We start from the raw sequence: 12,640 nt of genomic DNA on the forward strand, positions 1-12,640 counted from the left end.
CCTCCTTTCAGTTGGTTAAGTATTTCAGCTTGTTTGTGTGTTTAAGCTTCTTGGCTTTGTGATTTTTGGAGTGAGTGTGCTCAACCATTTTGCAGTTTTTCTGAAACTATTTCCATAAATAATAGAAAGTCACCCTCTATGTACTGTATGTATGCTGCAAGATAACAAGAGTACAAATGAAAACTCTTGTGTCAGCATCATAACCACCTGAAAGCACCACATGAAACTATTGCAGATGAACAGAGGGTTTTGCTAAAGCAGATTCCTAATGGAAATTACGCAAATATTAGTCTCCATTTCACAGAGTTAAAGGTCTGTGCCAGTGTTGTCAAATGATATAGTGCAGAACTGTACTGTTGAGTACTTCTGAGAAACAGAACTACAAAACCATATTTTCAGTCTACTTTAAGGCACTGAAGCTCCACACAGGTGATATTAGAATGATTCATTATTGGCAAACATATTGAGATTCCCTTAGTCTGATGGGCCATACTCTTTAAGTTGTAGGTTTGGAAGAACTTAGTTTATTTCTGAAGTACAATAAAAAAATAAACTTTGGTCCAACATGTTTAATTGTCAGACAATCGATGTGATTTATTCAAATATTTGGATGCAGGTTTTTGTTTTCCTTTGCTCTTCTTTCCCCAGTAAGATGGCAACAGGGATAAAGTAGGGATAAATGTCTCTTGAATCAACCAAAATCAGGAGGACCCAAAACTCTTGTATTTTTTGAGGGGAGGAAAAATATCATGCACGTGTTCTGCTGAATAGGAAACCTCCCCTATTTTCCATAAGCTACTCTAATTTACACCCGCTAAAGATATGGTATGACTACCAGAGCTCCTTACCTGGCCAAACCAGGCAATCTGGGTCCCATACTTGGACCAGCAGATTTTGGGCTCTATAGTTTAACTCTAGATGAAGTTAGGCTCCAAAAAGTTGGAATCAAGATTCTGGAAAACAGGAGAGGTTTCCTTTGTCAGCAGAACATTAATAAACGTTAATTTAAAATGATTGATTAAAATAAAATGTGATTAATTAATTGAAAATAATCTTTTAATTATTTTCCATTGATTATGCCAGTGGTAAAACTAGTATTTGTAGTACCCTCTGAAGTTCATCACTTTTAGTACAGATCCCTTTATCTCTGCATGGAACGAGGGTTAGTATGGGCATTATAAAGATATGAATATAAACAGCTTTATAATATAAAAACCTCACACTGTGGTAGGCAGGTTATCTAGGGACTCATTAAAACAGAGAAACAAATTAAAACCCGGAGACAAAAAAGTTAACCCTTCTATAGTCATGAGACAAAAAGAGGGGATTAGTGGGTTACAGATTGTTGTAATAAGCCATAAATCCAAGGTGTCTGTTCAGTTAGTTAAAGACTACTCGCCATTTCACCATCATTTTGGTTCTGCTTATTTTTCTGGATGATGCAACAGAAAGCCCCAGTCCTGACTCCTTGGAGACTGGGCCAAGGCAGAGAAAGTCTATATGCTGATTTGCCAGTGCCCCAAAATGAGAGGTTTCCATATTTTGTTTCTTTCCCTCAGCGGCTTTCCTGTTAACCTGTGGCTATAGCCTGGGCCACACATGAGCAGAGCTCTTCTCGAGTGTATACAAAGCAATGCTTTTTAAAATTGGCCAGCTATTGACTACAAGCGTGGATGCGGGGGATAGAATATGATGGGGAAACTATGAAGGAGCCGGAGTCTGGTAAAGAGCAAGGAGGACTAGGGGTTGGGAGAATGGACAGCAGGAATTAGGGTTGCCAGATGTCTGGTTTTCAACTGGAATGCTTGCTTGAAAAGGGCCCCTGGTGGCTCCAGTTAGCACCGCTGACCAAGCCGCTAAAAGTCCGGTTGGCAGCACAGCGGGGCTAAGGCAGGCTTCCTGCCTGCCCTGGCTCCACACGGCTCCCAGAAGCTGCCAGCATGTCCAGGTCCTAGGTGACAGGCCACCCCAAGTGCTGGTTCTGCAGCTCCCATTGGCTGGGAACTGTGGCCAGTGGCAGCTGCGGGCGTGGCGACTGTGGGCGCGGGCAGTGTGTAGAGGCCCCTGGCACCTCTGCCTAGGAACCAGATATGCCAGCTGCTTCCAGGAGCTGCCTGAGGTAAGCGCCGCCTGGCCGAAGCCTGCACCCTGAACCCCCTCTTGCATTCCAACCCCTTGCTCCAGGTTGGAACCCCCTCCTGCACCCCACCTCTCCCACAGCCTGCACCCCTCCCCCCCACACCTCAACCTCCTGCCACAGCCCTGAGCCTCCTCCCGCATCCCTTCCCACACCCCAGCCCCTCCCCAGCCCTGAGCCCCCTCCTGCACTCCAAACCCCACATCCCTGGCCCCATCCCAGAGCCCACAGCCCCAGATGGAGCCTGCACCCTCTCCCACACACCAACTCCCTGCCCCAGCCCCGAGCCTCTTCCCGCACTCCAAACTCCTCATCCGCAGCCAGGAATCCCCTCCTGTACCCCAAAGCCCTCACCCATGGCCACACCCCCATCCAGAGCCATCACCTCCTCCTACACCCCAACCTCCTGCCCCAACCTGGAGACCCCTCCTGCCTTCTGAACCTCTCATTTAAGGCCCCACTCCAGAGCCCTCATACCATCCCAGAGCCCTCACCCGCTCCTGCACTCCAACCCTCTGCCCCAGCCTGGTGAAAGTGACTGAGGGTGGGGGAGAGCGAGCGATGGAGGGAGGGGGCATGGAGTGAGCAGGAAGCAGGGCCTTGGAGAAGGCGTGGGGCGTGGGGTGTTTAGTTTTGTGCGATTAGAAAGTTGGCAACCGTAGCTGGAATTGAAATGAGGGGGTCTTTCTTGGGAGAGGCAGGAGGAGGGAGCATTTAAATGGGAGACAGGAGACTGCCGGGCAGGAAGGGAAGATGTAAGGGCTAGGGGTCATGGAAGGAGGGATGCAGAGGGTTAGAGGGATAGATCCTGGCAATTGGATGAGGCGGAGAGAGGGACGTCAAAAGGTATATATACATTAAACATTCAGTGCTTACACTTTTCTAGATATAAAACTTTTGAAAGTTTTCAAGGTGAATAAAATCCTCCACGACACTCCCCCTCCTTTCCTCTCCACTGACCCAGACATACCCACACCCACATTTTACCTATGGACATAGTAAATCTGTAGGAGGTGAGGCCTCTTTTGAAGCCCTATCTGTCAGTGCAGGCCTCGCCTCCTCTAGACTTTGTACACCAGTTTAAACTTTTGCTGCTCATTCAAAAAACTGGGAAATGTACAAATAAAACAGTTCTTAATAAGATTGAAAGTTCATAGATTCTTAAATTCTAAGAATGATTCATTAATTCATAGATTTTTAAGGCTAGAAGGGATGTTATGATCTTTTTTGTCTGACTTCATGCATAATGTAGACTACAGAACCTCACCCTGTAATTTCTTCATGAAGCCCCCATAACTTTTTTTTGAGCTATAGCATGTCTTTTATATATCCAGATTTGATTTAAAGACTTTGAGTGATGGTGAATCCACCACATCCCTAGATAAGTTGTTCCACTCATTAAGTTACACTCACTATTTAAAATTTACATCTTATTTCTAGTCTGAATTTATCTAGCTTCAACTTCTGCCATTTGGATCTCATACCTTTTACACTAGATTAAAAAGTAATGTACTATCAGAAATGTCTTTCTCTTGTAGGTATCTATAGACCATAATCAAGTCACCTTTTAACCATCTGTTGGATGATTAAATAAATTGAACTGAAGTCTCTCATTATAAGGCATGTTTTCCAGATCTCAGATCATTCTTGTAGTACTTTTGAAAACATTTTCCCAATTTTTACCATTCTTTCTGAAGTGTGGATGCCATAACTGGACACAGTATTCCAGTAATTGTCTCACCAAGCTATATACACAAGTAATACCACCTCCATACTCCTACTTGATATTCCTCCACTTATGCCTCCAAATTATGGTGATATTGAGCAATGATGGATTATATGGCAGTGGGGAAACTGGCAGGATCTCATATCTATTCTTTTCCAAGCTTCATTTATGACATTATAATTTTTGGAAGGAAATAGGATATTGGTTTAGGAGGTAGTTGGCCTCCATTTAAATACACTTTCAACCCTCTCATTTTTATAACAAAGATTTTTGTTTATGAATGTAGCTTAATTCACTAATGGAAGCTTAGGCTCTGCAGTAAGCAAAACTTGTTATATTTCTTCATAAACCTATAATTGGTCATTCACTAGTGTCGTGCTTCAGTGATTTCCCGATAAGTAAACATTTAATAATACTTGGGCTGAAAGTGTTGGGTTCTAGATATGAATTCTTAAACAATTTGCAGACTTTGTCCTCTCTGAGCTTCTTGGTGAAAAGGTTGCTCTCACTACTTCTAGCTGGTCTACTGCCTTGAGAGCTTAACACAGCCTGAAAACAGAGTCACTGGTTTCAACACTTCCTAGAAAGACATTTGTTGCTGTTGTCAATATTATTGCATGCTGCTGTCCATTCCAGACTAAATAATGCTGTATCTTATATTGATCTAAAGCTACAGTTCATGTTCTGCTGGTGCACAAAGTGATGACTTTGTAGAGTAAAGTGTTTTTAAGGCAGTTACTCTAAACCACTTCATTTCACAATAGCCCAGTATCCCGTCTACTGACAGTGGCAAATGCCAGGTGCCCCAGAGGGAGTGAACCTAACAGGTAATGATCAAGTGATCTTTCTCCTGCCATCCATCCCCATCCTCTGACAAACAGAGGCTAGGGACACCATTCCTTACCCATCCTGGCTAATAGCCATTAATGGACAACTTCCATGAATTTATCCAGTGCTCTTTTAAACACTGTTATAGTCCTAGCCTTCACAACTTCCTCAGGCAAGGAGTTCCACAAGTTGACTGTGTGCTGTGTGAAGAACTTCCTTTTATTTGTTTTAAACCTGCTGCCCATTAATTTCATTTGGTGACCCCTAGTTCTTGTATTATGGGAATAAGTAAATAACTTTTCCTTATCTACTTTCTCCACATCACTCATGTTTTTATACACCTCTATCACATCTCCCCTTAGTCTCCTCTTTTCCAAGCTGAAGAATCCTAGCCTCTTTAATCTCGCCTCATATGGGACCCATTCCAAACCCCTAATCATTTTAGTTGCCCTTCTCTGAACCTTTTCTAGTGCCACACATGAAATTCCTCTCAAGAAGACTGTTGTTAGTGTTTCCATCACTTACCATTAGCCCCAAAACAGTTTTTCTTCCCACTCCAAATGTTTGCTCTGTTTCTGATGGCTTTATGTTGCTCTTACATTCCGACCTAATTCATGCTCTCTTTATTCTCTGTGTCCTAACTTCTGAAAGAGATTATATCATATATGCAGCAGTCTCTTGTTAAATCTTAATGAGAAGCAAAACTGGCTTGAATTAACCAGATTTGACCATATCAATATTTTAGCACTGTAATTTATGAGTACATGTTAAAAAAAGACCTGCAATTCTGAGGAACATCTACTGTTTTGTAAGGTGAAAAAAATCTCATCATGACATTTAACACCTTTCAGGGCTTTCTAAATTTGAGCTCCCTCTTGGTTAGGTTTGCACCTAGAATGATCTTTGTTTTTATCTCTCTTACATCTCAATCCTTTATGGAAAAGTCCCGTCGAACTTTTACTAGGGAAGAAACCAAAAGAATTCTCTAGAATTCATGGGCCAGATGGTGACTCTTGCTGTGTGTCTGTACAGGGGAATAAGAAGCCATAAAGTGTTCTCTTACTCCCCTGAGCTTGCCACTCATATAATGGGTAGGACCATGGGAGGAAAGCAGCCTCTGCTGAGCCACTAATCCCCATATCACAGGTATGCAGAGAGTGGGGAGTTGGTGGAGCCCTGAGTCTACCCCTCCTCCTTCGCCCACTCCACCCCTCCCCCCCCCCGAGGATATTATCTATGACAGATATCTATGACAGGGGCTGGTGCAGATTAATTCACTCCAACAGCAAATGGAGAAGCAGGGACCAGGCTGACTGAGTCACCATATGTGTTTGGTCCTATGGAACTTTTCTAATCCTCCTTTAATATGAATTGTTCAGTATTTGCACCAGTGTTACTGGAAAAGATCTCTGCAGAAAATCTTCAGAGGCACATCTGTATCCACCATCTTGTCCTCTGAGATCTACCAAAGAGACTGTTGTTTACAACCATGCTGTCAAGATTTGACAAACTAGCAACAAGAGAAGAAACCTAGTTAAATGAAAGTATTTACTGATCGTTTTGTTCAGTGAGGATATCTGCTCCACATAGTGTTCAAAGATAAATTCATTAGGTTAATACAGTACCTAGAAAAAAGGAATAAGATCAATGAGTGACAAAATTAATTCCTTTTTTGGTTGTTTTTCATTCTGCACTCCTCACTGTGAAAAACCTTTCTTAAGAAAAGCTATCTATTAGTTGTTAATTCAGAATGACTTCAGAAAGCAAGTGCTAAAACTCCGTTTCTCTTCAACATCATCATCTCTGCAGGTTGTAAATAAACATTTCATTAATCAGCCTGTCATCACTTCTAGCTATCACCATTGTAGCTCATTACCTTTGACCATTTCAGTACAAAAGACAAAATAATTAGGAAAAGCCTTGAAACTTTTTTTCCACTCCCCCACCCCGCACACACACTCCGCTCCTTCCAAAAACAAAACAAACCGAACCTAGAACAAAAAAAACCCAAAAAAACCCATGCCCTCTTTTTACAACCAAACTGTTGAAAAGAAGTTCTGAGTCATATGGGTGTCTATTTTCCACATCATTTTTGCCACCTTTGCACTTCTGGGATTTGCTAGGAATGGGTCCAAAAGTGCTGCAAGAAAATTGTGTTTCTCAACTGACTTTCATGCTGAACCTGCAGTGGAAGGGACATAAATCTTGTGTGAATTGCAGCCTAATTCTACAGAGTTTCAGGTCCAAATGTCTGTGTACTTACCCAGACTAAATCCCAACTCTCAGTCTTCTGAGTTGCACTATTTGAAAAGGTAGTTACATGCTTGTAATATTGAACAGGGGTCATTGGTTTCAGGTTGGAGGGGCTTCCATGAACCCTTTGTTCCAGTTTTGGTTCACAAAATTTTCGTACCTGATTCATTCATTTCACTTTTGAGTTTTAGCCTGGAATGAATCAAAAACTTGAGTGAAACTTGTCTATACCAGACCTATAGGCCACAAGAATCACTTTCCCTGATGCCTTCTGCTTCCTTTTCAGGCGGACCTCCTGGTTTGTAGCATGTTTAACCCCTGTCTTTTAGGGCAGCTATGTGATTCCTCTTGAATGGCCTGCTTGCCTGTTCCCACCATCTGACAACTTAAAGGAAGCTAGCTAAATAAATACAAAGCTGTTTTAAAAAACAAAACAAAACAAAAAAAAACAACACCACCACCACACCTTTTGGTGAATAAACTGGCTGCCTACCCTGTTCAGTCACTGCAGGACCTAAAAGGCTCTTCCACAACCGTGGTTCTGATGCACCCCAGAAAGTACCATGTGCAGCCATATAATTGACCAAATTATGCATCTTGAATTTCAGAGTACATGCTTCTCATTTATATGGATATCCATTATGTGTTGTTTAAATTATTTGGAATCTCTGGATAAATAAAACTACAAACAAAAGTGCACCTTTAAATCAGTTAGTCATCTTGGTTGCTCATGCCAAGTTACTGGCCAGGCAACCTGGGCACGAGGGTGGAGCCGAGTCTTTGTCAGATGCGCATCTGATGCTCTTGGAGGGTGGTTGCAGAACCAGACTCAGTCCCTAGTCTTTAGGATCTGTTTTTATAGGAGTTTATTCCTATGCCAGTCTATGAAGGTGGCTTCATCATGCTGTTGCTGAATCAATCAGCAGATGGGACATCCATGACAGCTCCATGACAGCTGCCAGATGTTATCTGTTCTTTGGTTCTCTCATCCTTCAGGCTGTTAGGTGGATTCCAGTCTGCCTTCTGGGGGTCATCCGGTTACTGAAGTTGTAACTCTTAGGATGGCACTCCTAACCATTCATCTTCTATTTACACACAACATCCATTCACATGCATTTCCTAGCTTTATTTCAACATATATCTCTTTTGACTTTAACGACTCTTGGGGTATAACAAAACTGCTTAACCCCCTTACCATATAACATACATAACAAGCAAGATAAATAATGCAAGAAGGGTGTGAGTCTCTGTGTGCTGTTCCAAAGAACAGTTGTTTTTGCAAGGTCTCATCTTTTCTGAGAGCAGACTCTCTGTCCCAGGATGTGTTGACACAATTAGCAGTTTGGCCTTGTAAATGGCTCTCAGGGAGAAGAAGAAAAAGGCCTTCTAATTAACAGTACTTTGGAATCTCTAAACTATGGGTGGGTTGCATTCAATCTACCAACCATACATCTCGTTATGGCATTCATACAGAAATCATACAGAACACAAAAATCATACAGAAATCCTTTGGTATAGTCCAACACCAGTCCAGTTATGTATTATATGCTTTAACAACAATTTTTCTTTTACAAGACAAAATAAATTATTTTCTTTGCCAGTTAGTAGATTGGAACAGTTTATATGGCAATTGACCATCTGCCAGAGGTATGGTGTGGTATTGACTAGCCATGTCAATAATTGTAAATACTGTCCTAGATTTAAAAAAGACTATGTACTGTTAAGTTCAATTAACATTTCATTGTTAGTGCTCTCCCTGTAATCACAGAGCTTATTAGCAGCTGCTTAATGTCAGAACAAGACACTTCCTTAAATTTTTGAGTAGAGAATGTTAATCTATAAATCTTTGCATGTTGACCACTATACTGTGGTATCCAATCTCTCTACTCGTATAATTAATAAATGTTCATAGATTCATTCAGAGAGCAAAATTAGTGCTTTAATAAAATAATTTATTACTGCATGAAATTCTCCAAATCATCATTTCTTAAACCTGATTAATCCCTTACCATGTAAATGAAGAAATTCCTTTTGTTATAGGTTATTCTATGGTAAATTGGATATTTCTCTTATTAACATGTTTTCATTGAACATTGTGGGTGTTTTCGTTTTATTTTGTTGGTTTTGTCCCTTTCCGCTTCCCCCAGTTAGTTCTTCAGGATATTGCAGTTTTTAAGTGTGAGAGATTGGGTAGTTGTATTTTTTTTTATTTCATGTTTTAAACATCTTGGTTCCACTTTTCTCAGAGTACTAAAACATTCCCCCCCCCCAAAATAATTAGTAACTCAAGTTAATAACTTTTATCCAACACTGTATCAATGGATAATATTTAAAAAATGTTATTCATATTATTTGTATTTCTTTCAGACTTTGAACTTTTTTTTAAAAAATTATTTGTTTACAGCAGAAGTAACCCAGACCCTGTACTAAAGGTTATATAAGTTTCTATAATAACCCCTAATTTTCAGTTGTTTTTAACTATCTGAAATATCTACCTTTTGAGGCTGAAAATTTTCAGGATAGGTCTCTATCTAAAGGTGAATTGCTTTTGCAGTGTTTGAATGAAAACAGTTTAGTCATTTCTGAGTATGAGGAGAGATTGATAAGACTGGGACTTTCAGCTTGGAAAAGAGAAAACTAAGGGAGCATATGATAGAGGTCTATAAAATCATGACTGGTGTACAGAAAGAAAATGAGGAAGTGTTATTTATTCCTTCTCATAACAGAAGAACTAGATTTCAGAGTGGTAGCCATGTTAGTCTGTATCAGCAAAAACAACGAGGAGTCCTTGTGGCACCTTAGAGACTAACAAATTTATTTGAGTATAAGCTTTCATGGGCTAGAACCCACTGATGAAATTGTGAAGGCCAAGACTATAACAGGGTTCAAAAAAGAACTAGATAAGTACATGGAGGATACGTCCATCAATGGCTATTAGCCAGGAGGGGAAAGGATGCAAAAACATGCTCTGAAGTGTCCCTAGCCTCTGTTTACCAGAAGCTGGGAATGGGCGAGGGAGGGGATGGATCACTAGATGATTATCTGTTTTGTTCATTCCCTCTGAAGCACCTAGCATTGGTCACTGTCAGAAGACAGGATACCGGGCTCTATAGACCATTGGTCTAACCCAGTATAACCATTGTTATGTTAATCGAGGTGGTTTTATTTTATCAACAAAGCAGGAGAGTTTGGTTGGCAGGATTTGCCGATGAAAGCTGACTTTTGTTGACAATACTCTATTGTGTAGACAAGGCCTAAAATATGTTAAGAAAGTTAAGAGATATCAAGAAGAGCTTCAAGGACAGCAGAGGTCAGAGGAGAAAGTATTTTTGATAGTTTATTTTTCATTTTTGCAATTTTCATCTCTGTTTTTTAATTTGAGGTGCCCCATTTTGTCGGTAGGTGCTATGGAGTGAATGAGACATATCATTGTACAAATTTAAAGAGCATTCTTTTTAAAATTGAGCCATAGCAGAAGTGAACGTTCTTGAAAAAGCTCTAAATTGTTGTAAGAGACTTGCTTGATGGTCACAGCGCATGCTGATTGTTTTCGTTCTGCTGTATCTGATTTCTTTCTTTTCTACTATTTCCATGTTTCGTTTAGTGTTTGAAGGTGTGTGGAAGTTAAAGAACTCCCTAATTTTTTAAGAGCACGAAAGGGAAGTGTGCTTTTGTTAATAATTCCTGTGAACACCTGTGGACTGTTGAGTTTAATTGTACTACAGCTGGTGGTGATGATGTATGGAGAGAGAGAGCGTTTCTATGCAGACTGACAAGAAATTGTCTCTCTCTTTTTTTTTTTTTTTGGTATCAATTTCCTTATGTGGTTTGTAAGGCATTTTGATATGATATTCTTTTGATCAGTATAGTAGAGGTGGTGTTTCATGGTTGAAGACTTTAGATGGGATGCAGAATAATGCATAATACTCTTGCTAAGCTCCTACAGAGTAAAGTTTCCGATCAGGAAAATTAGCTGATCATCTTATGTACACAGTAGTGAGGAATATGCTGAGGGACTTTCTCATACACAAGAAAGGAAATGAATTGTCATAGACTTTAAAGAAAGTGTGATTGGAACTAACTGAGATAGGGAATGCTAGAGGAACTGTATGTGGAGTAAAATTAGTATGGTGGTAAATGAAAGGTAATGTAGAATAAGTGGATAAGTTGAAATAAAGAGGGTTTTTGAAAATATGTTAAAATTGGCATATTTAGTGTGGGACTTATTAAATGGAACTGGAATAAATCAAGTAATAATTAAGTTCAACAGGAAATGTTCTGTCCTCCCTGGTCCAACCCTCTCAACTTGCTAGAAAGTATGGTAACTGCCATAGAGTATTTTTCATGTTTATAAGGGAATGCCCAGCAATCTGGGACATGGAAAGCAGCTAACTGAGAGAAGCAGTGAAGTCTAGTGGATATGACACTGATTCAAAACTTAGAAGACCTTGGTTCTATTCCTGTTCTTGCTACTAAATTGCTATGGGCCAGTCACTTCACCTCTGTTTCTCCTCTCCACCTTTGTCTCACTTGTCTGTTGAAACTGTATGCTGTTTAGATAAGGGCTGCTTTCCCTTGCTGTGCATTTGTATATTGCCTGGCACAAAGGGACTCTGTTCTTGGCTGTGGATTATTGGCACTACATTAATAAGGAATTAAAATAATCTTTTTAAGAAAGTGTTCTCTGTTTTAGCAAGGAGAGTCAAATGGGTAGCAAATTTTGTACCACCGAAGAACCTATAAATGAAATTAAAACAATTATTTTATATTGCTTCCACTTCAGCATATATTTCACTTTTCTTGTAGCATACCAAAATAATAAATAATTGCTACAGTTAATTAAATGCAAAAGTGGGGTTGAAGTATCCCTTACATTGTAAAATATATATAGTACAAACTATAAAGCAATGGAAGTCATAAACTGCATATTATTAGCAAATAGAGGGAAGAAAATTCATTGTATCCTTGTTTTCCTCTCTGAGAGTTTGAAACTAGCAAGCTAGCCACCTCCTGAGCTTCTGAGTGATAATGTCAGCCTAGCTAGAACAAAAGAGCAGAGGGCAATAAAGGTCTTTACAGTGAATAAATCACCAAAGGAGTGACTTTTGTGTCATATGGGGGGAAAGTGCTGTGATAAGACATGCAGTAATCTCAATAAGGGTTTCTAGGCAGCTTTAAGATATTGTTTGTACTTAATTTATGAGACCTTCCATGTAATCAGATGGCAATACATGTGCTAAAAGCAACATTACAAGTTAAGAAACAGTTCAGTAGGATGCCTAAACAAACAAACTAAATAAATTTTATATTGAAATGTATATATTTATCTAGACACCAGAACTTAATATGAAGAGCTGTTGAATATTTTCTTGGTGTATGTGACAGGGAGGAGAAGGGGGCAGAGAGGGGCCAAGCCCCCAGGCCCCCCCCCCCCCCCCACAGGGCCAGGGGGCCCCGGGCCGCCCCTTCCCCTCCGGGCGGGGGCCCGGCAAACTCTTGTGCGGCCGCGGCGGGAGCTTCTGCCGCCGCCCGGCGTCGCGGGGGCGGTCCAGCTCCAGCTGGGGCGGAAGGACCCCGCCCGCTGGGACCGCGGACCGCCCCGCCGCGCGGCGGCGTCGCGGCCGCCGGCGGCGCGGGGCGGGGGGGGTTCCGTTCCGCGCCCCGCGCCCCCGCCTCAAGAGCCGGGCCCCCCTCCC

General features: G+C 41.1%; 1 protein-coding gene across 14 annotated transcripts in view; it reads left to right on the forward strand.

Moving 5' to 3' along the window:
- CCSER1 (coiled-coil serine rich protein 1) overlaps positions 1 to 12,640 on the forward strand; it is a 1,061,579-nt gene that overhangs the window by 955,822 nt on the left and 93,117 nt on the right. The gene's annotated exons all lie outside the window — the stretch shown is intronic.

The sequence above is a fragment of the Mauremys reevesii genome, linkage group 5, assembly GCF_016161935.1.
Source record: "Mauremys reevesii isolate NIE-2019 linkage group 5, ASM1616193v1, whole genome shotgun sequence".
NCBI lineage: Eukaryota > Metazoa > Chordata > Testudines > Geoemydidae > Mauremys > Mauremys reevesii.